The sequence below is a fragment of the Mustela putorius genome, unplaced genomic scaffold (genome assembly GCF_011764305.1).
Source record: "Mustela putorius furo isolate JIRA1106 unplaced genomic scaffold, ASM1176430v1.1 tig00000430_pilon_pilon_pilon, whole genome shotgun sequence".
Lineage (NCBI taxonomy): Eukaryota > Metazoa > Chordata > Mammalia > Carnivora > Mustelidae > Mustela > Mustela putorius.
In genome coordinates, this window is record NW_025421377.1 from 8,954,973 (window position 1) to 8,981,048 (window position 26,076).

A 26,076-nucleotide genomic window follows, 5' to 3' on the forward strand; every position below is an offset into this window, starting at 1 on the left:
GAATATTCACTAGAATAATGTTTCTATGAAGCAGTTAATAATTGGGATCAAAATCCATCATGACTCTTTAAAACAGAATGAAGAGGTGCCTACATGGCTTGGTGGATTAAGCTGCTGCCTTCGGCTCGGGTCATGGTCTCCGAGTCCTGGGATCAAGCCCCGAATCAGGCTCTCTGCTCAGTGGGGAGCCTGCTTCCTCCCCCCTCTCTCCGCCTGCCTCTCTGCCTGCTTGTGATCTCTGTCTGTCAAATAAATAAATAAAATCTAAAAAAAAATAAAAAATAAAAAATAAAACAGAATGAAGCAATGGCCACTAAGAAACCAGAACATAGAGCCAACAATGCTGAGGCTCAGGAAGGATACAGGGAGGTGATAGGGCCACATGAAGTGGCGGAGCTCGGACGTCAGTGCCAGCCAGGAGACCGAGCTCATACATTCATCTCCTAGTAGAAGCCAGAAAGGATGATGATGGAAAATGCAAACAGTGTAAGTTTTTCTTGTGACCAGAGCATGATTGGAGGGGATATTTGGGGCGAGGCGAACTTATCTCCAGAAATCCAAGGTGGTCTGCTATAGTTTTTGGTCAGCTTCAGGGCAAATTCGAACTACAACTTTCAACTGATATCATGTATTCATGGAGCTCAAAGTTCAGAAGAGCAGATTGTGCCAAAGTCTCTCTTGGCTGTCAGACTGTTTGTTGCATGGGGAGTTTAATTTAAAGGAATCATGCCTGGGGGTGGGGGGGGAGGAATCATGCCTGGGGTGCCTTGCTGGCTCAGTCACTAGAGTATGCAAGTCTTGATCTTGAGGTCATGAGGTCAAGGCCCATACTGGGCATAGATTATTCGAAAAATAAATCATGCCAAAGGATTATTATTATAGGTAAATATTATAGGAATTTTTTAAATCCCTTTACATATATGTGTGTGATAGATAGATAGATAGACAGACAAACACAGGTCTTATGTATCCTGTAAACTAAATACGTAGGCTAGGCCTTTCCCACCAGAGACTACACATAATGCTGCTTTTCCTTCTCATTGCCTAATTATATTAGCTTAAGCCCTCATTTAGTTTGCTTTTAGGAAACCTAATTTTGATACATACCAAAGTACTATGGAAATTTCTAGAAAATTTTACTTGCTTCCAAAGTCCATCCAAGTTGTCCCCTGCCTCCTCAGCAATGATCCGGCCAATTCTGAGCTATCTTGGGCCACTGTTTGCTCTGCCAGATCCTTCCCCCAGAGATTCCTAAAACGCCCTCCCTCTGGTAACTTCCGCTTTCCCTTGTGCTGCTTCATCCCAATCCAGCACAGCCTCTCCCTTATTTCTACAGAGTACTAGCTGAAACCAGGCTGTGATGTTTATTTTCTTTTTTTTACTTTTAACTTTTTAAAAATTTTAATGTTTTTATTTTAATCCAATTAACTAACATATAATGTACTATTGGTTTCAGAGGTACAGGTCTGTGACTCATTGGTCTTGTATAATACCCAGTACTCATTACATCACATGCCCAGTTACCCCATCCCCTACCGCCCTGCCCTCCAGCAGCCCTCAGTTTGTTTCCTATGTTTGAGAGTCTCTTATGATTTGTCTCCTTCTCTGATTTTATCTTGTTTTATATTTTCCTCTTCCCCTATGATCCTGTTTTGTTTCTTAAATTCCACATTATCAGTGATATCATATGATAGTTATCTTTCTCTGATTGACTTACGTCGCTTACAGGCTGTGATAATCAACGGAGATTTTCTGGAAGCTCGTGGTTAATTTGAAGGAATTATGACATGGGCTTAGAATCTTCACAAGGCTTGAACCTTCGGCACAACTCCCTTGTGGAGCACAGCTTAGTCTAAACCCCAGCCTGCAATCACACAGTGAGGCCACTAGATTTTACTTCTTTTCTGACTTCATGAGTGAGTCTTTGGTTACATCTTATCTGCCAAGAATTCAGACCCAAGTAGAGGAAAAAACTGCCCCTATTCAGACCCTTACTAAAACTCCCTTCCAGCAGGCCTGTGTTAAGTTCCAGGGCCTAACTTTTCCCAGAATAATTGGCTGAAATGTTGCATTCCCAACCAACAGGGCTAAACTTGCCCCTCTGGGTAAAGTTTCTCAGGAGGTCGAGGCAATTCAGTCTTATTTAGATCACAGGGTAGCCCCAGCTCAGGCATAGCAAACCCAATCCAGTTTGTTTTTCACAATCTCCTTTCATTCAAGAGAACCACCCTCCAGCTATTTTCATAGTCTTCTGTCCTGATCTCCTATCTATTTGTACAGCTATACACCTGTATCCCTTTATCAAAAATTAAAAATAATATCCTGTCTTTCCCTTACACATTATCATTCAGGGCAGTTTAGCTCCTTAGAGACACATGTATCAAATCCATCCATTCCAAAAGAAGACGTGGTAGCCTATCTCTGGAGATAGCCCCCAAAGAACCATTCCTCCTGTAAAATACTCGTGTAGTCCTCTTTGACATGAAATCTGAGCTAGCCTTGGGACTCACGTATACAATAGAATGTGCCAGAAGTGACATTGCGCCAGATCTAGGCCTAGGCCTAAGAAGACCTAGCAGCTTCTGCTTGAACCTTTGGGAGCTCTGAGCCACCACATAAAAAGTCAGGCTGCACTACTGAAGAGACCACATAGAAGGAGAGGTCATGTCGATAGAGGTTCCAGTCTTGTAGTCGAATCTCCCACGGCTCCAGACATATGAATGACGCCATCTTGATGGTTCCAGCCAGGTCACTATCTGACTACAGCTGCTTAGGGGCCCCAAACGACTATGTTTTAAAGTTCATTGTTACACAACTATATATAATGGAAATATAGCTTGTTGTCCTACATGAAATTCACAGGGAAAAAGAAGAATAGTTTACCCCAAAGGAGAAATTACTACCCCTCATCTTTTTTCTGCTTAAAGATATAAAATAATTTATAATTATTTTATATGCTATAAAACAATTATATTTTATATTATAATGTTTGTTTTCCTTTTGACATTTCAGATATGTCAGGGCCAGTTTATATTTAAGGCTCAAGCCTGAAGTACCACCATTCTCTCATTCCCCTAGACATCTCAGTATAGCTCATAGCCTTCCCAGGGCAGTTTAGGCCTGAACTTAGGGTACAGGGAGATCTATCTCCTCTTTCCATGCTTAACTCCAAGGGTCAGGGCCTTTCTCTACCACAGAAAATGAATCAAATTAAACAAACCCACTTATGAAAGACCATGAATTACATTTAAGGTGTTACAAGTATAAAAAAGGAAAGAAAAGCATACATATATGAAATTTGAAAATATTAACCTAGAAATGCAGGCATGAAATGAGATGTTAATATACCAGAACAGAATGTATTACACAGCTAGATGTAAATTAAAATTTTGTTCTAATCTGACCTAGCAACATGGCATTTGGTATAAGGCAAGGGCATCTTGACCACTGTTTAAGGGAATCATTGCTGAAGCAATGGTTATATCATGCGCTGTCTTACACCAAATATGTTCTTGCAACATAGAACAAGAGGATAGTATTTAATCACTGCTTACCCAAACAACCAAGTTCCCCCAAAACAATAGCAAGGGCATACCAGAGGTTGCTGACAAGTTGTCTTCTGCCAGTTAGCAACCTCTCATCATCCCTCATTTGACTATCTTGGCTTTCATAATGGCCTTCTACTCTTACCCCACAATTCACAAGGTCTTAGGAAGACAATTTTTATCTATTCATTCAATCATCCATTTGTTCCACAAATATTCAGTGAATATTCACTGTAAGATAGATACTCTTCAAAACATTGAAAGCAGGATAAAAACTCAATTCTAGCAGCCTTATAACTGCCACAACAATTACAGAACATTTTGTAGGTTCAAGTATATTCAAACACATTACCTCCTCTGCTGCAGTAAATCGGTCACCATACAAACCTCTCAGAGAAGATGGGGTTAATTCCACCCACACATCTCTAGATTGGTAGGTTTTGTTTTCATAACTTTGGCACCATTTAATAAGGGCGACTGTGGCCCTGCATTATTCCAAACATAAACAATGACGATGACATCTCTGCCGAGAGAGATCTCATAACAATTTCTTATCGATGAGTGGTCATAAAGGTAGGCGATGATGCCACTGCAGAATCACCACTTATAAATAATACAATGCGCTGAAAAACTAAATGCACCTCTGAATCACAGAAATAATGCAAGCTGACATAAAGAAATAAACGGACAATGTGCTATGATAATAAGTGTTTTATAAATACCTACTTACATCAGCGTAAACTTAGGTGAAAAATTAGGGGAGAGAAACTATATTCACATGTGTCCCTCTCTGGTTCCTGAGTACTTCTCAGAAATTTCCTCTTAAAGGTGGTCAGACAGTATTATTCTATAGGCCTTAGGACACTGTCCAGATTTCTTCAGATGGCCCTGCTAAATTATTGAACAAGCTCAGGCAAATGATATTACTAAATATTTTATCAGTACTAAGAGAAGCATTTTGAACACATGGCATTATTTTCTAAAGATAGGTATGTTCTAGAAGCTTCAAGGCTAAAAAACAAAACTATTCAAAGAGTAGTGTGGATTTCTTATATTTAAAATGTGGGCATGAGATTCATATTTGCTAAAATGCGTCTCTTTTAATATGTGAAAAATAATTGTAACACATTTGATATGGGTGGCTGAATGATAGTGGTCATTTGAAACTTGTTCTCAGAGGCTATTTCTTGAGGTCAAGAAATTTAAGATCTAGTTTTATTTTTCAGACCAGAGTGAAGTTAACAAATGTTGAAAGCTACCAATTTTACAGATGATGGAAAAATGGTGAGAAGGAAAATGAGAATGCTCTGTTTCCCTATGACTTCAAAGAATCCTACAGACATAACTTCATTCATCTAAGAAAACAACCCTGCTAATTATGTTATATATAATTATATTATTATATATAATAAGATAATCTCATAGTTGCCTGTTTTATAGAAAGAGAAGTCAAGCCCTGGGAGAATTGTGCAAAAGTTGAAAAACCAGAGAGAAATCCCCAGATCATCTCTTTGGCTCAGACTACACCTTCCTTGTAATTTGAGCTGCATTTTCCTCCTGATGTGACTGGCTCAGTGGATTGCCAGTTCCTCCATAGTGGGAATATATCTCCTTGATGTCCCCATGTGTCTCCTTCATGTCTCCCCTGTCCCCTTCCACGTCTGCGCTCCCTTCAATTCTCTTCCTCTCTCTCTGGTCAACTTCTCAGTCTTCTGTAGGCTTCTCTCCAACCAGATATCTCCTAAGTCTTGGAGGTTTTGGTCCTTCCTTGGCCCTTTTTCAAGTCCTGGCCATCAGCCCCTGACATCTTTCTCAGATCTACATTAGCTTCTCCATTCCTACTGTTGTTGCCTTCTTCTTTTCAAGTTTTCATCATGTCTTTGATGGACAAGACACCAGCCCCTTTTACTGGTCTGTCTGACTTCAGACACAGTTCCTGGCCACATATCGACAACAATGCTTCCAAAGCAGATCTATACATCAATCCTTTGTTCACCTTCAGTGGATCCACATCCAGGACAATATAACTGGGTCCACCCACTGTATGTAAATAGTCTTCTTCTACATCAATTTCATACTTCTGTAAATCCCTCCTTATTGCATTTTATGCTCTAGAAATACCAAACCCTGCAACCTCCAAATATGCTAGGCCTCCCTGCCTTTCCATGTTCTATTCTCTCTGCTTTACCCTAATGTCTAGCTGGCAATGTCTGCAAGCCCTTCAAGACCTGCTTCAGGCAGTCCCCCCTCTATGAAAGCCTTCCCTGACTCCCCAAGGCAGGTTTTGACCTGCCTTCTCCATTGCACCATCCATACACAACTCTTTGAGCATTGACAACACAGATTGTGAAGCAGGATCATTTTTTAATGAATTGGAAAAACTCAATCCATCCCTCTTATGTGTCTTTTTTACAACTCATAAAATACTTCACTTCTGGTCACCAAATGTGTGGAGGTTAGTCCCCACACCAAACAATTCTCTGTAATACCAGTGCAGTTCCCTACAATTCTTTTTTTTTTTTTTTAAGATTTTTTAAAAGTAATCTCTACACCCAACGTGGTATTCAAACTCACAACCCCCTCTCTGTTACCCCCTCCCCCTGGATAAAAAATCACAGGCTCTACTGACTGAGCCAGCCAGGCACCTCTCCCCACTACAATCTAATTTAATTCCAACGCTATCTACCTGGAGATAGTGTCAGATCCCACAGGTTAAGGGCTCAGTCCTCTAAGACTACTCCCTCCCTGCTTCAGATGCCAATCACAAGTCATAGGTTCCCTACAACCAAGTAGTAGTTTACCTACAATGTCTGCCTGATTTGGCTACAAATCAAAGGTTCCACAACCCCTCCTCAGGTTCAGTTAATTTTCTAGAACAGCTCACAGAACTGAGGGATACATTTACTTAGGTTCATCAATTTATTAAAGGATATGATAAAGGATACAGATGAATGGCCAGATGAAGAGATACATAGGGGGAGGTTTGGGAGGGTCTCAAATCCAGGAGCTTCTGTCCCTGTGGACTTGGAGTGCATCATACCACCTAGGCATAGATAGGTTCACCAACCTGGAAGGTCATCAAATTCTGTGCTGTTGGGATTTTTATGGTGCTTTCATTGTGCAGGCATGATTAATTATTAATTCCATTTTCAGCCCTTTACCCTTCTCAAAAGAATGTGGGTTGGGGCCAAATATTTCAAGTTTCTTATTGTGATTTGGTTTTTTGAGTCCCCATCCAGGAGCTATCCTGGAGCCCATTGAGAATTGTCTCATTAGAACAAAGGACACTCTTATCACTTAGAAAATTGCAAGGGTTTTAGGAGCGCTATGCCTATAGCCAGAGAAGACACCGGTATATTTTTTTTTACTACCTCACATATATTAAATTATTTTTTCCTATGATAACAAGATATAACTTGCAATAGGAAAGTACACAAGTCTTAAAGTGTAAAGCTCAGTGGATTTTTTTATGTACGAGTACTGAACACAACTATCCAGCATGAATGCAAGCTTTCTTATGCCCCCTCCAACCCAGATAGTGACCCCCTAAAGGTAACCACTAATCTTTTAATTCCATGGATTAGTTTTGCCTACTTTTGAACTTCATATAAATGGAGTCATGTAAAATCACATCTTTTTATGTCTAACTCCTTTTTTTCAACATTATCTCTTTAAATTTTATCTGTGTTATTATATGGGGATGTAATTTTTTTAATTGCTGAGGAGTATTTCACTGTGGGATTACCATAATTTATTAATTCTACAGTTGATGGGCATCAGAATTTTTCCGGGGTAGTTTTTTATTGTTTTTGTTGTATTAACTATTATGAATAATACTATATGAAAATTCTTGTGCTATCTCTTGGTGAATCTAAAGATTCAATTGATTTAGACCCAAGTGGAGTTGCTGGTTCATGAAATATGCCTATGCTTAGATTTAGTAGAAAATAAGTAGTTTTCCAATTTATACTTCCCAAAGCAGTATAGACATATGGATAATCATCTATTGATCTATTTATCTGATGGCTATGATTCCACATCCTCACAACTCGGTATTGTCAGTCTTTTTAATTTTAGCTTTTCTAGTGGAGGTGTCAGTGGATCTCACTATGGTTATCTGGCGTTTTCTGTTTCTAGGATCTCCTGCCACCTCCACCCATCTCCCATTTGGCTAGTAGTGATAATATTCTATATTCACTGCCCTCAGTACAGCTTTGTAGAGTAGAAATGCAGACAAGAGAAGAGAGAATCAACCCCTAGTTTTTCAGCTTAAAAATAGACTATGAAACTCATGCTTAGAAGCAATAGCTCGAGTTTCTTTCTGGATTTTGAGTACCAGAAGCTAAAATCTCAAAGAATTTAAGGCATTAAGTATTTTTTCACCAAATTTTTTCATCAAATTTGATAGAATGCAGGCTTGTATAAGACTTTAGTATAAGACTACTCTACAGTTGGTAAAGATCCTTGGAACAGAGGTGAGGATCAAGAACAATTCTGATGAGTCCTCCTCCAGACGAAGTCTGAGGGTGGAGTGAGGAGAAATGATAGAACTTCCATATTGGGGGCGCCTGGGTGGCTCAGTGGGGTAAGCCTCTGCCTTCAGCTCAGGTCATGATCCCAAGGTTGTGGGATCAAGCCCCACATGGGGCTCTCTGCTCAGCAGGGAGCCTGCTTCCTCCTCCTCTCTCTCTCTCTGCCTGCCTCTCTGCCTACTTGTGATCTCTGTCAAATAAGTAAATAAAATCTTAAAAAAAAAAAAAGAGAACCTCCATGTTGGTTAAGGTCTCCCAGAGGAGAGGAAAGTTGTTCCTAAACACCAGTATGACAGGACCTGCCTGCACCCGGCATGGAGTGGACACAGAGTATAAATGGCTTGAACGTGCATTGAAACCAAGAACACCCGAGACTGTTTCACTGGCATTCCCAGAGCCATAGAGTCAGTTGAACAAGAGCCAAACATTTCCCATCCCCTAAAAGAGATGTAAAGGTAACTGAGAGAGCAGATGAGCCTGAGGAAACCTTATGATTACAAGGAAAAACATAGCAGCAGATAATTGCCTGGATCTTCTCATCAATGATCTGATAAGAAAATAAAGTCACCTCAGGAGGTTCCAGTGAGAAAGATGAAGAACAACCAAAAACCAGGTAGAATATGACCATTGATTCCCACACACCAACCACTCTTCCCCCTCCTCATCAGAATGCCCTGACCCAGCCCTCAGAATAGAGATGTAACCCTAGCATGAAGAAGAGAGAGAAAAGAGTCTGATTGGCTGAGAAAGCTTGATTAAGATTACCTTTCTGCCACCTGCCAGAATGGAGGCTTAAATGGAGTTAAAAGTCAAGTTTAGTTACAGCAAAAACTAGAAAAGTTTCATTGCTTGCCCACCCTAGAATGTGTACTAAAATTTGCTTGTGCTATATATTAGTCTGGGTTCTCCAGAGAAACAGAGCCAATAAGATATATATAAAGAGATTTACTATAAGGAGGTACCTTACATGATTATGGAGGCTGAGATATCTAAGATCTGCAGTCCACAAGCTGGAGACCCAGGAGTCAATGGTAATGGTATAGCTCTGGTCTGAGTCTAAAGACTTCAGAACTAGAAGAGCTGGTGGTGTAAGTTCCAGTCCAAGTCCAAAGGCAGAAGAAGAGCAATGTTCCAGGTCAAAGACAGGCAGAGAGAGTGAATTCTCCCTTCCTCTCAGCCTTTTGTTCTACTAAGCCATCAGTGATTGGATGAGGTCCACTCCCATTGGACTCTCTCCCATTGGGGGAGAGAGTATGCTTTATGCCATCTACTGATTCAAATGCTATTTATAGAAATACCCTCACAGACTCCAAAATAATGTTTATTTTGACCAAATATCTGGGCACCCCATGGCCCAGTCAAGTTGACACACAATACAAACCATCACAGGTTATGACAGTTTTTAACCTGTTCATGTGCCTCTCTACCCAGTAGACTATCTACTCCTCGTGGCAAGGACTATGTCTTTTCATCTCTGGCTCCCCAGTACTTATCACAAGGCTTGAAGTACAGAGTGCCTCAGTGTATGTTCAATGGATTCATCCATTTGATGTCTAGCAGAACTTCATAGTCAACGATGACAAACACTCTGGGGTAAACTAATCCATTGTGTCCAATCTGTTTAGTCAAGACTTCATTTGTATTTGGGACAGAGACAAAGAGATGATGAGGGTAAGGGAGAGATAGCCCGTGGAAAAGACACCTGTGTTCTTAGTCACTGGAAATTATAAGGTTACAAGATCACAGAGAAATCCTTTAGGGGCTGAGCAATCAGCTCAGGATCTAACCCAAGACAAAATCAGACATTATTGCCCCAAAGCCTAAAGACAAGACTGGTTTTAGTGTGGGTGGGTTATACCTTTGCTTCCATGGTATGATTTTTAGGGACTCAAGCAGCCCCTTCCCTCAGGTGATGCAGGTGATGCCTGCTATTCAATTGTCAGCACTCTATTCCTTAATCAAAATCCTGAGATTTTGATCCTTACTAAAATGGAGGCACATTTGGGAGATATAATACTTTGAATTGCTATCAATGCTTGAAGCGACCAAAAAGTTGAGGAATTTTTTATGTAAGAGGTAGTAAGGTAGAGAAGAAGAGAGTAATTAACAGGTATCTAGAGATCGAGAAAGGTATTCCAGGCATACAAAGAAGAGTCAGAATGGAAAAATCTGGAATGCAGATTGTGTGGACATTGCAGTTCTGCCTTTGACCTACTGTACCTCTGCAAGAATGGAATTTGGCTCTGGATCTGGGAAGACTGGACAAAGAGAACAAAGAAGACTGCCCCTCCCCCCGACCCTCCTCACAGTCCCATTGGCACTATAGGAATTGCTCTGTCTGGCTTGCCAGTGGTTTTCTGTCTTAGATTAGTGGGAGCTTCCCCCCCCCCACACTTTTCTTTTCTTTTTAAGTTTATTTATTTAAATAATCTCTATACCCAACAGGTGACTCAAACTTGAGACCCCAAGATCAAGAGTGACATACTCCTCTGACTGAGCCAGCCAGGTGCTCCTACCTGGTGCTTTTCTAAGGAAAAAGAAAACTGAGTTGGACTATAGTAGAAGTAAACCTGGGACACAGGCCAACTCGCCAAATTGTTTCCTGGGCTTGGGATGCAGGGAACTATGTAATTATGAGACTGTAATACATAGAAGTTGGCTTAAAGAAATTAGATACATATACCCAGTGGCCAAGAGCAAGGAGAAAAAATAGATTTGTTGGAGTCAAATGGATTTTATGGAGGCCAGCAACTGAGAGGCCTGGATTTTCTGATGAGAAGATATTGCTGAACCCAATCCGATTATTTTATGAAGCTGCTTTCACCAAAGCAGAGATAGTGATGGCTCTGGCTGGGCTGTGACAGGCAGATTCTGAATCTGTGTCCCAGAATTCCCTGAAAGGTTTGACCGCCAGAGTAGCCCATTGTTCTCTTCATTTACTTGTGTCTTCTCAAATGGGGTGAAGAGGATCTGTGTCTTTCCAAGTTTATCTCACAGCTGGGTTTCTGTCCAGTTACTGAATAAGTTATGTACCTGCTTGGAGTAGCTCAGAAATAGGTGTGCAGTCATGGATTGTAATTTAAGTGTCTTTGGAAATGTAGCACCTTAGAATGACATGGAGTCAGGGAGAAAATGTAAGAGATGGAACTTTCTACTTCCTCTTTGATCTTCATCCTTTCTGCCGATGGCTCTGCCGACAGCTCAGCCTCTTGGTTAGCATGGTAAAGTAGCTCTTGCCAGGAGACGAGGAAATCCTTCTAGAGGCTTCGTCACCAGGTTATTTCAGTATTAAGTGGGCAAAACTTTAATGCTAGAGCTTGAAATCCAGTGAGTAAGCATGCCCTCAGGGATTCCTCCTGGCAATTTTCACAGGGGGGAGAAACTGCACTGGGGTGCGACATCCCTTCCCTGTGCCTGAGAGACAACTTCAGCTGCGAGAATAAATAAATGTGTAAGAATAAATCCACACTAATGTCAAGACTGAAAAGAAATCAAGAGTCATTCGCAATGCCGGAATTGGTATCTCAAAATCAGGGTAATGGAAATATCAGCAGTTCCCCCCAAAGGTCACTATATTAGACTTCTCCCGAGAAACAAAACCAGTAAGACAGATATCGATATAGATTTGTGGAAATTTCTCATGCGGAATTGGCTCACAAGATTATGGAACCTGAGAAGTCCCATCTACAGTCTGCAAGTTGGAGACTGAAAGCCAGTGGTATCATTTTTAGCTGGAGTTCAAGGCCTAGAGCCAGAGGAGCCAGTGATGTAAAGCCCAGTCTATTACAGGCGAAGGTGAATGAGATGTCCCAGCTTAATCCGTGAGGCAGAAAAAATAAAAGGTAAATTCCTTCTTCCTCTGTCTTTTGTCCTATTCAGGCCCTCACCAGACTGGTTGATGTTCACCCACACTGGGGAGAGCCTTCAGTTTACTGAGTCAAAGAATCGAAATGCTAATCTCATCCAGAAACACCCAGACACACCCAGAAATAGATTTAATCCCAGGCACCCTTGACCAGTCAAGTGGACATATACAATGAACCATCACAATCCCAGTCTTTAAACGTGTCATACACATGTGTATATTTAATGCATGAGAGCTTTTCCCATGAATTTTTCTCTTTTAGTTTAGCATCTTGAAATATCTAGCGGTCTTCTCCTTCACATGGGTTTACACAGTGGCTTTTACAAAGTATTCATCAAAGGTTTCTTTACTATCTTTGGGTTGGGATTTAATTTAGAAATATTTGCATTTAAACAACACACCTGGGGCGCCTGGGTGGCTCAGTAGGTTAAAGCCTCTGCCTTTGGCTCAGGTCATGATCCCAGGGTCCTGGGATCAAGCCCTGCATGGGGCTCTCTGCTCAGCAGGGAGCCTGCTTCCTCCTCCTCTCTCTCTCTCTACCTGCTTCTCTGCCTACTTGTGATCTCTGTCTGTCAAATAAATAAATAAAATCTTTAAAAAAATAAATAAACAACACAGCAGGGATATTTTTCACTGTAGGCAAGCTGCTCTTGTAAGGAAGGTAGAAAGCAAGGCAAATGTGAAGGGAAGTCGCCCTTCCCCCTTACCGTTCATGTTCAGAAACTGTCCATCCCACCACCTCCCTGCTCTTCCCTTGTTTCTAAAATTATCTCAAGATCATCTGGCCATGTTCCCCCTAGGGTGAAAACACATTTATAGTGAATGTCTTTTGTGGTCACTTTTTATCGTCTCCGCTCCTAAGGAAGTGAATGCGGATGGAATGAAGCCGAACCAGGCTCCTCGGCCGAGCCTTCCTGTTTCCTTGCTTCTGTCCTTGCATAGGCACCGCCCCTCTCCCCAGACAGAAACCTCTGCCGGTCCCTTCTTCCTGCCTACAAAAGGAGATCCGTGTCTACCCACAGCCGTTTTTACCCCTTCTTCGTCACTAATAAGCTTCACTTTAACTGCAAATGTCAATATGTTCAGGTCAGTAAATGTGGTCTGTCACTTTTCCCAGCCTCTCAGGTGGACGCATAGGAACAGGTGGGGGGCCACGCTCTGGCTGGCGAGCTGGAGGCGGAAGTTGAGCAGGACATCTACAAAGCTCATCAAAAGGGGGAAAGGGCTCACCTGGCAGACCCCTTAATACACTTCCCCCTCCCCTTTCCTGCTTGTGTATCTGCAGCACAACACATGTGTTTCAAGGATATATGTGTATTCAGGGCCACATCTCAATCACATCCGAGTGGGAGGGCTGCAGTTAGGCATGGCTCATGCCTGGTGTGGGTGGGGAAAAGTAAATTGTAAGAAGAGAAGAGCTCTATATAGAGGGCTGATGAGAATGTTATTCTGAGACTGGTGTTTGTTGAACTCAAGTCTGCACCTGGTATGTTGAATAAAGGTGGGGGGGGGGAGGGCAGTGGAGGAGGAAGACCAAAACAAAAAAGGAGCCAGTGCAGAAAGTTGTCAATGATCTTATGAAATTCTGCAGAATGACATATGGGAAACATTCACCTGGCATCAGCTGACTTGCCAACTCCTCTGGTCTCCCATCCTAAGTGTTGTGGAGTCTGACTTCACACCTGGGAGTGCTCAAATGTCCGGGGGCCAGGGCTCTGTGCATCACTAGGGGAATGGGGAATTCTCTGCTTGTAGTACCTTTCCCAGCAGATGTGAACAGGAACCCTGTGGTTCAAATCCAAACACTGGATTCCCTCTCCGGATACTCTGTCCTGGCTTTGGGCACCTACCCAGCTTCAGGGCCTTGAGCATGGTCTTTACACAGCTGTCCCTTTTAGGACTCAACAAACTTAACTTCCTGTTTAGGTTCTGTCCTCCCTAGGGGGAAATTGCTGGCTGGCTTCTTCCTCCAAGCAGAGATGCATAAACTTAAATGTTAAGTAAAATCTCTGGGCCGTGAAAGAGGATTTTGACCAAAGAACCTTGCAGTAGAAGCCTAAGAAGGAGTGTGTAGGCTGTCATATTTGTAACCCACCATGAGCCATGCCTCCTGGCATTCATACCCTTGCAGAGCCCCTTCTCCTTGACTCTTTTTTTTTTATTCAATTAATTAACATATAGTGTATTGTTGGTTTTAAAGGTAGAGGTCAGTGATGCATCAGTCTTATATAGAGTCCAGCGCTCATTACATCACATGCCCTCCCCAATGTCCATCACGCAGTTACCCCATCCCCGAACCCACCTCCCCTCCAGAAACCCTCAGTTTGTATCTTATGGTTAAGAGTCTCTTATGGTGGGCACCTGGGTGACTCAGTGCATTAAGCCTCTGCCTTCAGCTCAGGTCATGATCTTAGGGTCCTGGGATCGAGATCCGCATCAGACTCTCTGCTCGGCGGGGAGCCTGCTTCTCCCCCCCCCCCCCCGCTGCCTGCCTCTCTGCCTACTTGTGATCTCTCTCTCTCTCTCTGTCAGATAAATAAATAAAATTTTTTTAAAAAGTCTCTTATGGTTTGTTCCCTCTCTGGTTTTGTCTTGTTTTGTTTTTCCCTCCCTTCCCTTATGCTTCTCTGTTTTGTTTCTTAAATTCCACATATAAGATCATGATAGTTGTCTTTCTCTAATTGACTTATTTCACTTATCATAAGATCCTCTAGTTCCACCCACGTCATTGTAAATGGACATATTTCTTTTTTTGATGGCTGAGTTGTATATAGATAGATAGATATCTATATATATCTATATTGTATATAATAATATAGATATATATTTAGAAATAGATTTAGAGGGAAAAGTAGTATTTCTTCACACAGGGAGACTGGTCTTTTAACAGATGGTTTTCCAATCAAAGCTTCAGAGCTGTGTGTGTTAGTGCAGAATTTTGTGTGACTCCTAACTTCATTTCATGGCGTGTCTCCTCTGTCCTCTCCTCTCCCTGCACTGCCTCGCATCCCCTGCATTCGCCTGAGGCTTGTCCCACTTCTGTGGGTTTTCCTGTGCCGTACCATCTCCGTATGATGTGTATGATGGCTCCTCCCCTCATCTCTGTGTATCAAAGTCCCACCAGTTGTCCCAGACCATCGTGAAATAGAACCACTCTAGGAGTTTCCCATGAATGCTGCAGCTCCCAGTGAACACTCATCCTTTCCTCTCACCTCCATTCCCAAAGCATTTCTAGAACGGGAAACTCATTTGGCCATTAGCCATCTCGTAATATCATTTCTCTTGTTATCTTGAACTGATATGTAAAGGTATTTTGATTTAACTTTATGCCAGTTTATTTCCTGCTCCCCGAATCAGACTGTAGCTTATCAGGCACAGGAACACGTGGGTGTCCCCCCAGCAGAAAGTCTGTAAATGTCTGTTGATTTCTCCTGTACTTCCCAGTTATCACCAATTCAAAGGACCCAAGAGTTACATTTCCTTTCTTTCTTTCTTCTTTTTAAGATTTTATTTATTTATTTGGCAGAGAAAGAGAGATCACAAGTAGGCAGAGAGAGAGAGAGAGAGAGAGAGAGGAGGAAGCAGGGTCCCCACTGAGCAGAGAGCCCGATGTGGGGCTTCATCCCAGGACCCTGAGATCATGACCTGAGCCGAAGGCAGAGGTTTAACCCATGGAGCCACCCAGGCGCCCCTCTTTCTTTCTTCTTGTATGAAGTCTGAAATAATGCTTTTTCAATGTACATTTTTTTATTTATTTTTTTGTGATACAATTGACATCTATCATTGTTAGTTTTGTGTTTCTTCTTTAAAGCTTTCCTTTCCTATCAGAAGGGTTGTAATTTTACATTTTTGCCCAAGACTGAAAGGGTTCCTGGGAAGTGGAACCTTCTGTTTTAAACTGATGTCAGGGGGCCTCTTGGGTGGATCAGTCAGTTGGGCCAACCGTCTGACTCTCGATTTTGGCTCAGGTCGTGATGTCAGGGTCATGGGATCAAACCCCGCATCTGCTGAACAGAATCAGCTAGTCCCTCCCCCTCTGCTGCTCCCTCCACTCCTGCTCGCTCTCTCTCTCAAATAAACAAATAAAAATCTTTTAAAAATAAAAATAAAAAATAAATAAAGTAGATGTCAGGGAGAATGAATTCCTGTCCCATTCAAGACTCCTAGCTGGGCTAAGAATCGGATTGACACAAGGCAGATTAACAGGAGAAAATCAAATGTAATAGCCAACATTTGGGGAATCCACACGGACATCGAAGTTCCAAAGATAGACAAAAAGGTATATGTGTGATTCTGAACTAAGGAGAAGGAGGTGGGGGTCTGGGACTGCAGAGGACAGGAATGCATTTCACAAGGCAATTGGAAGAGGAGATGTTTGGTAATTAGATGTTTGTCCCGCCACAGAGATGGGTCACTCTATCCCTGCTGATAACCCTTATTCTGGGAAAGGCTCCCAGCTTAGATTCTTCTGTGTAGTTAAGGGAGGAACAAAACTTTCTCTTGAGCCTGTAGGGCCCCTATTGCCTTCAGCTCAAAATAATCTTCCTGCCAAAGTGGCTCACCTTGGGCGGTCCGCCTTCAACCCCTACACAGCGAGCGTCTCAATGCAAACGTCCGCCACCTTTCTGCTATAGGTCATTGCCACGGCTAATTCCCATGCTGCCCCACCCAGGGTTCCAGCTGCAGAAACTGCGGAACAGCTGCCCAATCCTGTTTTCACATAAATTGCACCTGTGCCCTATAAAGTTCTAGCAGGTGGTCCCCTAAACAAGTTTCAGTATCATTTAAATTTGATAGAAAGGGTTTTGAAAACCATTCGTGGTAATTATTCATTAGCATAATGGACGTTGCTGTCATGGTAGCAGCTATAAAAAGGAGTGATAAAAACTTGCTGGGTTTTCTCCAGCGTGGATCTACAGAAGGGAGCGGTATGGAACAAACACATGCCATTTAGACCCCAGAGGGCTTACTGTGTTCTGTCGTGCAGCAAAGGCAGTCCAGCTCCTCACTCTACCTCGTTAGAGCACTTATTACCTATTCTGTAACTTGCATTGTTACATGTCACTCTTCATCTGCCACTACGGTGAGCTACTCAAAGACTGCTGTGTTTATTTGACAACATATACGACGTGCCAGACGGTGTTCACTGCTTTTTACTAATGTTAACTCATTTCTTTTTTTTTTTTTAAGATTTTATTTATTTATTTGACAGAGAGAGATCACAAGTAGATGGAGAGGCAGGCAGAGAGAGAGAGAGAGAGAGGGAAGCAGGCTCCCTGCTGAGCAGAGCCCGATGCGGGACTCGATCCCAGGACCCTGAGATCATGACCCGAGCCGAAGGCATCGGCTTAACCCACTGAGCCACCCAGGTGCCCATGTTAACTCATTTCATCCTTACATCTCTCCTACTGGATAGAGCCGATGTCTAGTTCCATTTTATAGATGAGGAAACTGAGGCACAAAGTAGTTATTTAGCTTGCCAAGCTGACGAGTGACAGAGTTGGAATTTTTTTTTTAAGATTTTTATTTATTTGACAGAGAGAAAGAGAGACAGAGAGAGCACAAGCAGGGGGAGCAGCAGAGGGAGAGGGAGAAGCAGGCTCCCCACTGAGTCGAAGGCAGATGCTTAATCAGCTGAGGCACCCACGCGCCCCTGGGTGGAATTCGAATCCAGGCAGTCTGGCTGAATACACAGTACCAACCGTGACATAGCCCAGCTTAGTCCTTATTCATAACAATGAATATCTACGGCACTCAGCCCCATCCCTGGCATGAGACTCAATACATATTTATTAAAAAATGAGTAAGTGAGGGGTGCCTGGGTGACTCAGTGGGTTAAGCCTCTGCCTTCAGCTCAGGTCGTGATCTCAGGATCCTGGGAATCGAGCCCCACATTGGGCTCTCTGCTCAGCGGGGAGCCTGCTTCCCTCTCTCTCTCTGCCTGCCTCTCTGCCTACTTGTGATCTTTCTCTCTGTCAAATAAATAAATAAAATCTTTTAAAAAATTAAAAATAAAATAAAATATGACTCAAAAACATAATTTTTATACACATAAAATATGACTACCCATCACTAAGGAATAAATGAAACTTTAGTTAGCTGAAGGTAATGTAAATATTCCTGCCTCAACTATGGCCGCCCTCCCATTTTCCGTCCCCTCAGTCTATATTTTTTGCTAATACTTTTTAAGAGCTACATCAAAATCTTTTTATTTTGAAAGAACGATTGTCAAGACTTTTCTGGTCGCCACCAAAGATTTTTCTCTCTCAATAGGTTAAATGTCAGACCAAGACCAGAAATGACTCTACAGCTTTAAATGACCTCACAGCTTTACCTCCTGCTGTTAATATTTATTAGGAGTTTTATTCATGTTCAGTGCTTTATGTCACGGCCCAGCTGCAGCTGCCACTCGCTTAAAAGGGCTTATCTCTTTCTGTATGGTTTTTCCCAGTGCTTCTCTATTATGGGGATAGTTCAGACTGACTTTTGTTTAGGAGGAGAAATTCAAGGCAGTTCTTCAAGCGACACTGAAGGACCAGGAAAATCTCCCCCAAGTGTGCGAGAGACATTTACTTGTTATTTTCTGGGTGACACTGTCAAGCTCCCCTTGGCGGTAGCTGCTTAACGTTTTTCCACTTAGCAATTTCAGGCCCACCATGTGTGGTCCTCCCTTGGCTCAGAGATAGGCGAATTTCTGTGCTCAAGACTTGATGAATGAGCTATCCGGAGATGGATAGTTATCCATGTAGGAAGGACGGAAAAGAGTCCACTGTTGTAAAGTGTATGTTGTATGTTGTTAAAAGTATTGTGTTGTAGGTCTGCCACCCTGATTTCTTATTTCTGTTATTAAATGGTATCAGGCAAGGAGCCTGGGGCGAAACTGTGATGTAGGACAAGTTTGACCTTAATAGCTGCTCTCATGCTCTTATTATTCACAGTTTCCTGGTTTCTAGAACCCTGACCAAGGGGGTATTATATTAGCAACGCATTGAGATCACACTGCTAAGATAGGGATGCCAAGTAGGCTTCAGCCCCTGTGCCAGCTCTGATTAGCCGTAGAGGCTGCCAGCCGTGCTGTGTGGAGGGTTCTAACCCCGGTCTGCATGAGAAAGCAAGCTCTGACAGATTAGTAACATCCCCCACAGGCTGGGAGCGTGCCACAAAACTTGCCTAGAACTCGCCATGCCTGCATTAAGAATTTAGCACATGACATTTCGGTGGGATGTTTGCACATTAGAAGAAGAATGTGGAAGAGACGACACTTGATTAAAACACTGATGATGAATGGAAGTTCAGACATTGGTAGAAGGCTGGTGAGGTATATATTTGGGGGAAGCCATAGAGAGAGAGAGCAGAAGAAAGTGAAAGGAAGATCTGTTCCAGACGAGACACTCGGGGGCATCTGGGTGGCTCAGTCAGTTAATATCTGACTCTTGGTTTCAGCTCAGGTTATGATTCTCAGGGTCAGAAGATAGAGCACTGGGGGAGGCACTCCATGCTCAGCAGGGAGTCTGCTTCTCCCTGTCCCTCTGCCCCTCCTCCAGCTCATGCTCTCGCTGTCTCAAATAAATAAAGCCTAGGGGCGCCTGGGTGGCTCAGTGGGTTAAAGCTTCTGTCTTCAGCTGAGGTCATGATCTCAGGGTCCTGGGATCGAGCCCCACATCGGGCTCTCTGCTCAGCGGGGAGCCTGCTTCCCACCACCCCCCACCCCCGCCTGCCTCTCCGCCTACTTGTGATCTCTATGTGCCAAATAAATAAATAAAAATCTTTATAAATAAATAAATAAATAAATAAAGCTTAAAAAAAAAAAACAGCCAAAGAAAAAAGCAAGAGAGAGACTCGGTTCAAAAGAGCACAGAAAAAGTGTGCATCCCAGCTTTACAAGCTACCATTTCATGGACCTAACATTGAGACTATATTTTAGTTAAGTGTATAAAATGTGCCCAAGTTGCTGTGATTTATTTTGCTGCTAATACGGTTTCTGTAGAACAACAGCGACAACTTCCCATGCTTCACATTACACTCATCAGTCTGTTGCTTATTTTATTCTCTGTGATTTCAGCCAAGGAGCCCGAGAAAGGGGGCTCACAGAGGCACAGATGTACCCTATGTTGTGATCAGACACCCTAGGCATTCAAATACTAACTCCACCTCCCCCTCCAAGGGCTGCCGCTTGTTTGGACACAAGCTTCCTTTCCCAGCTGGGTCTAAGGAAGAAGCACCTCACTCAGCAGCACTGCAAACACCAAATTCTTTCAGGGCTATGGTTTTGTATGTTCAGAATGGAAAACGGCAGCCACCAAATCCACCACAGAGAGAGGAAGCCGAGGTGGTCTGCCAAAAGAACTCCCTTCACTGAGTTAGTTTTTTTTTTTTTTTTTTTAAGATTTCATTTATTTATTTGACCGACAGAGATCACAAGTAGGCAGAGAGGCAGGCAGAGAGAGGAGGAAGCAGGTTTCCCACTGAGCAGAGAGCCCGATGCAGGGCTCGATCCCAAGACCCTGGGACCATGACCTGAGCCTAAGGCAGAGGCTTTAACCCACTGAGCCACCCAGGTGCCCCACTGAGTTAGATATTTTGAGAGCACAATGATTTAAAAAAATAATAATAAAATAAGGACACTACATTTGGAGTCAGAAGACACGCTGTGCCCTTTAGTTGGCCAGGAGCCAAGGTCATTTAACCTGTTTCAGACTGTTCCCTAAACCATAAAACAGAGACCCAACAACCCCCAACTTATAGCAAATCATTACTGGTCGACAAAAGAGAAGCCATCACGAATTGAACCCCGATTTCCTACAAGCACAATGCTTATCACAAACATGATGAAACTAATTGTAAAAAGTCGAACAAGAAAGTTCGAATATGGTTACAGGCATTTATTAAATATGTAAAACCACAGAGTCCTAAAAACTTAATAGCAAATGCTCCTTTGGAGAGGTTTTCTGCATAGCTCAGACTTTTTGCATCTTATCAAAATATTTGGTTTGTGAGGACAGCTTCTCCTAAGAAATCACCCTATAGCAAACAAAGGATTTCTTCACTCCTCCAAAGACTAACATACAACACGGAAAGTTAGGGTCATCTGCCTCACAGATATTCATTGCCAATTTCATGAGCATGGATGCCTCTGAAAGTCTTTGAGTGGAAAATGCTTCTCTGGTGCCGCCTGTCTCTTCCTTTGCAGAGAAGAATTCGTTGGGGAACTCCATAGCCAAGATTCTAGCATCTCCATTCTTCAGCTTGGTCCGTGTTGCCAGGCCAATGCAATGGCCTTGGCGCTTGGTCCCCAGACTTTCACTGTTGTTGTGTTTGTTTGTTTGTTTGTTTGAATATATATTAGGTTTCTTACGATGATGTTCTTATTTCCAATAATAAAATTCACTAAAGTGAGGGTCAAAAGTCAAAACATTTCAAATTGTGGGTGAAAACATACATGAAAATGCCTACTAAAATATAAAGGACTGTTTTATTTTTTATATTTATTTGGTTTTTTTTTTTTTTTAGTAATCTCTACACCCATCATGGGACTTAAACTCGTGACGCTGAGATCAAGAGTCACATGCTTTTCCAACTGAGCCAGCCAGGTGCCCCTAAAATATAGAAGACTTTGTAAACTGAAAATAGCCAAGGAAATATTAGATATTGTGCCTTATCAGAAGTAATGCAAAAGCTCACAAGGGTAGAGGTTTTCATCAGGATGAAGGCTACCAGAGGGGGATGGTGCAGAAGAAAAGCTTGGGAAGAAAGTTTGGAAAGTTCCTCATATACTTGCCCACCACAAAGAAGGGGTCTCCTAAATTCTCTTAGGCTAGTTTCCGTGTCAGAGCTGTTTGCTCGGGTCAGCTAAGCTGAGTCAGCTAACCCTCCTCCTGGGGCATCTTTTCAAATTCCAGCTTCTCCAGACAATCTGGGGATGTTTCGCTAACCCCTCCTCCAGAGGGGAAAACTGTTTCTATGTGTCTTTATTTCCCATCTTGACACTTAGGTCCTTGACCCCATGTGGATCCCAAATGGACCATTCACTCAGGTTTTTTGTTGTTGGTGGTGGTGTTTTTTTGTTTTTTGGGTTTTTTCCCCCGAAGAAATGTGTCTTCAGAGAATCAAAGGAAAAGACGCTGTAATAAGCAGTTGGCAAGTGAAATTTGACTTTCCCAGGCCAGTGGCACCAAATGAGAAACGCGTCACTTAACTGATTTCTGGCTGAGCGCCCAAGCCGCTGGCTGTTCCCAGGAAGCCACTGCCCCCTTGTGTCTCAGCACTGGCCAGGAATTACCCTGGGACGGGGAAGAACATTCGGCAAAAGTCTGTAAAAGATTATTGGTGGGCTATTCCTGGCTCTTACATTTGTTGATTCAAATAAGATTTCCTTTCATCTCATGGCTTCTTAGGTTATAATTATTCTTCCCCATGAATTTTTAAAAGGCATGTTTTGTTAAAATTATCAAAGTAGTGTATACTTCTTGAAGAAAAATTCATGTAGATTGATTTAATTTGTTAACGTTTGGATATATTTCTTCCATGGTTTTTTCTTTCCATATAAGGCAACCTAAGTTTACTTGGGGATAGGGAAAAAAAAAAGCCACAGAACTATGAAATCTAATTTTATCATAAATGTTATGTAAACATGATCTCTCTCCACAACAAGAAAATTAACTTTTGAGTTTACTAGAGTGCCAAGAAACAGATTGTCTTTTTCTCTCAAAAAAATATAAGACACAAAGGAAAGCACTTTAGATCATAGAGCCTTATAAAATTTGCCTATAGTTCCAATTCTGTGAATTACACAGTGGTGAATACAACTGTTAGACCCATTAAATTGAATATTATCTCATTTTCAAGACAAAAAAATAAAATTCTCTGTTCCAAAGATGAACTGTGGAATTCAGATTTTTTAAGATTTATTTATTTGACAGAGAGAGAGCACAAGCAGGGGGAGTGGGAGAGGGAGAAGCAGGCTCCCCACTGATCCCCCATGATCCCCCTGGGATCATGACCTGAGCTGAAGGCAGACACTTAACGACTGAGCCCCCCAGGGTCCCCAGAATTTGGAAATTTGGCAGTCTAAATGATCCAGTGTGGTGTGTCATATTTCTAAATGCTGTGTAGATATGTTGCTTCCTCCCCACTTTGGAGAAGATAGAAACAAAGGCACAGATCTGGGCAAGCCAGAACTAGCTGAGAAGGAGTCCATTTCTCCACGTTCCTTTTCTTCTTTATCTTAATTCTTGTCTGTATCATCTAGATGTGTGTACAATACAACATAAATACAAACATATGGTGTCAGAGTGAGTCGTGGCTAAGAACTGGAATGGGCTTAGAGGAAGTTCAAGGTCACTCTGTGGCTTTATCTGATGATCCTTTATTCTCTTTGGAGACCTTGTGACTAAGAGGCTATTTCCAAAGAGCCCTGGAACAGTAGTTCTCCATTTCTTTGACCCGTAGATCTCTTTATTCTACAGAGAGAGAGTCCCACAGGCCACCTACTTCCTGTATGTCACTTTTTTAAAAATGTAGATGGGGCATCTAGGTGACTCAGTCAGCTCAGCGTCCAACTCTTGATCTCAATTTAGGTACTGAGTTCAAGCCCTGTGTTGGGTGCCATGCTGGGCACAGAGTCTACTTTTTTAAAAAAATGCATGTAGATACCATCTTTGGGGTGATCGGTGGTGGACATTTTGAGGGCAACTGACCCGCAGCCAGGACACCCCAGACTGCCTCCAGTGGACACCTGAGCCGGCTGTGTAGCTTTCTCCTTTTGTCTCATAACCATGTCCACCAACGAGAATGCTAATTCATCAGCTGCCCACCTTAACGGGTTCAAGAACAAGTGGAAAGACAGTACAGAAACGAGGCGGCGTAGAGAGAAGTTCACGTGGCGCTGAGGACAGCTAAGAAGGATGACCAGATGCTGAAAAGGAGAAACATAAGCTCGTTTCCCGATGATGCTACCCCTCCACTGCAGGAAACCCGCCAACACCCAGGGCACTGTAGAACGGTCTGTTGATGACAGTCAAGGGCATAAATAGCAACAATGTGGAAAGCCAACTCCAGGCTACTCAAGCTGCTAGGAAACTGCTTCCTAGGGAAAAATACAACATAATCCGGGCTGGATTGATTCCAAAATTTGTGGGCAGAACTGATGGTAGTCCTGTTCAGTATGAATCTGCTTGGCCTCCCACTGACATTGCTTCCGGGCCATCAGAACAGACCAAGGCTGCGGCAGATGGAGGTGCTAGCCCAGCACTCCTTTCCCTGTTGGCATCTTCCCACGCCCACATCGGTGAACAAGCTGTCTGGGCTCTAGGAAACATCGCAGGTTTTTTTTTTTTTTAAGATTTTATTTATTTATTTGACAGAGAGAGATCACAAGTAGGCAAAGAGGCAGGCAGAGAGAGAGGAGGAAGCAGGCCCCCCGCTGAGCAGAGAGCCCGATGTGGGACTCGATTCCAGGACCCTGAGATCATGACCTGAGCCGAAGGCAGCGGCTTAACCCACTGAGCCACCCAGGCGCCCCAACATCGCAGGTTTTTGAGAGGTTATCCAGTACGGTGCAGTTGGCCCGCTACTGGCTCTCCTTGAAGTTCCTGATACGTCATCTGTCTTTAGCATGTGGCTACGACCATAACCTTCCTCGGACACAAACCTTTGTAGCAACAAGAATCCTGCACGCCCCTTAGATGCTGTTGAGCAGATTCGTACCACCTCAGTTCGTCTCCTGCATCATGATGATACAGAAGTATTAGCAGATCCCTGCTGGGCCATCTCCTGCCTTCCTGATGGTCCAAATGAACGGACTGAAACGGTTGGGAAAACAGGAGTTGTGCCCCAGCTTGTGAAGTTTCTAGGAGCTACTGAATTGCCCACTGTGACTCCTGCACTAAGAGCCATAGGAAATCTTGTCACTGGGACAGAGGAACACTCAGGTTGTACTAGATGCAGGAGCACTTGCTGTCTTTCCCAGCGTGCTCGCGAACCCTGCTAGAAAACTAATATTCAGAAGGAAGTCACGTGGACAACATCAAACATTACAGCCAGCCATGAGGATCAGATCCAGCAAGTCGTGAATCATGGATCCGTCCCATTCCTCATTGGTGTTCTCTCTAAGGCAGACTTTAAGACACAAAAGGAAGCTGTCTGGGCTGTGACCAGCTATACAAGTGGTGGGACAGTTGAACAGATTGTATACCTCATTCACTGTAGCATAATAGAACTGTTGATGAACCTCTTAACTGCAAAGAATACCAAAATTATTCTGGTCATTCTGGATGCCATTTCCAACATCTTTCAGGCTGCTGAGAAACTAGGTGAAACTGAGAAACCTAGTATAATGATTGAAGAATGTGGAGGTTTGGACAAAACTGAGGCTCTACAAAACCATGAAAAGGAGTCTGTGTACAAAGCTTCCTTAAACTTGATTGAGAAGGATTTCTCTGTAGTGGGAGAGGAAGATCAGAATGCTGTGCCAGAAACTATCTCTGAAGGCCATCCGTCCCAAGTTCAGGGTCGCACTCCTGGGAACTTTAACTTCTAGATCATACAGCTGAGGCAGAAAGTTGTTATGTGCTCTGTTTGGTAGAAGTTTGTCTTACTGTTTCTCTTCTAAGAACTCTTTTTAAATGTGTTTGTTATTGTAGCACTTTTTACAACAAAAATCTATTTGACCAGTTCCAAACTGTACAAACTGTAGGAAGCTGCCCTCTAAGTGGGTTTCTGATTTCTATATGGAATCTCCTGTCTTGCAGTGTCCTGTAAATAAAGATTAAATTCTACCCGAAAACAAAAAAATACATGTAGACCTTTAACCATTTTCAACAGAGAAAAATAAAACTTCCTTCTATAGAGATGACCTATGGGAATTGTGGAATTTGGTCATTTAAATGATCCAGTTAGTGGTGATTGCAAATGGCCAGTATTATGCATACACGAAAAATAATAATGCCTAAACCCACACAGCTTTATCAAAAAAGTCTACTGAATATTAAACTCTTAAATATAACATCTCAAAGTCTCTGATCAGGGATAATACACATTTTTATTTAACATGCTTGCACCTGGTGCCCTTTTTTGTGTGCTCTCTTCTCAGAGAAACTTACAAGAGCGATCCTGTAGGCCGCAATGGGCAGAGGCA

General features: G+C 42.7%; 1 pseudogene; it reads left to right on the plus strand.

Moving 5' to 3' along the window:
- Nucleotides 1-23,570: 23,570 nt before the first annotated feature.
- Nucleotides 23,571-25,760, plus strand: LOC101691674 (annotated as a pseudogene).
- Nucleotides 25,761-26,076: the final 316 nt, after the last annotated feature.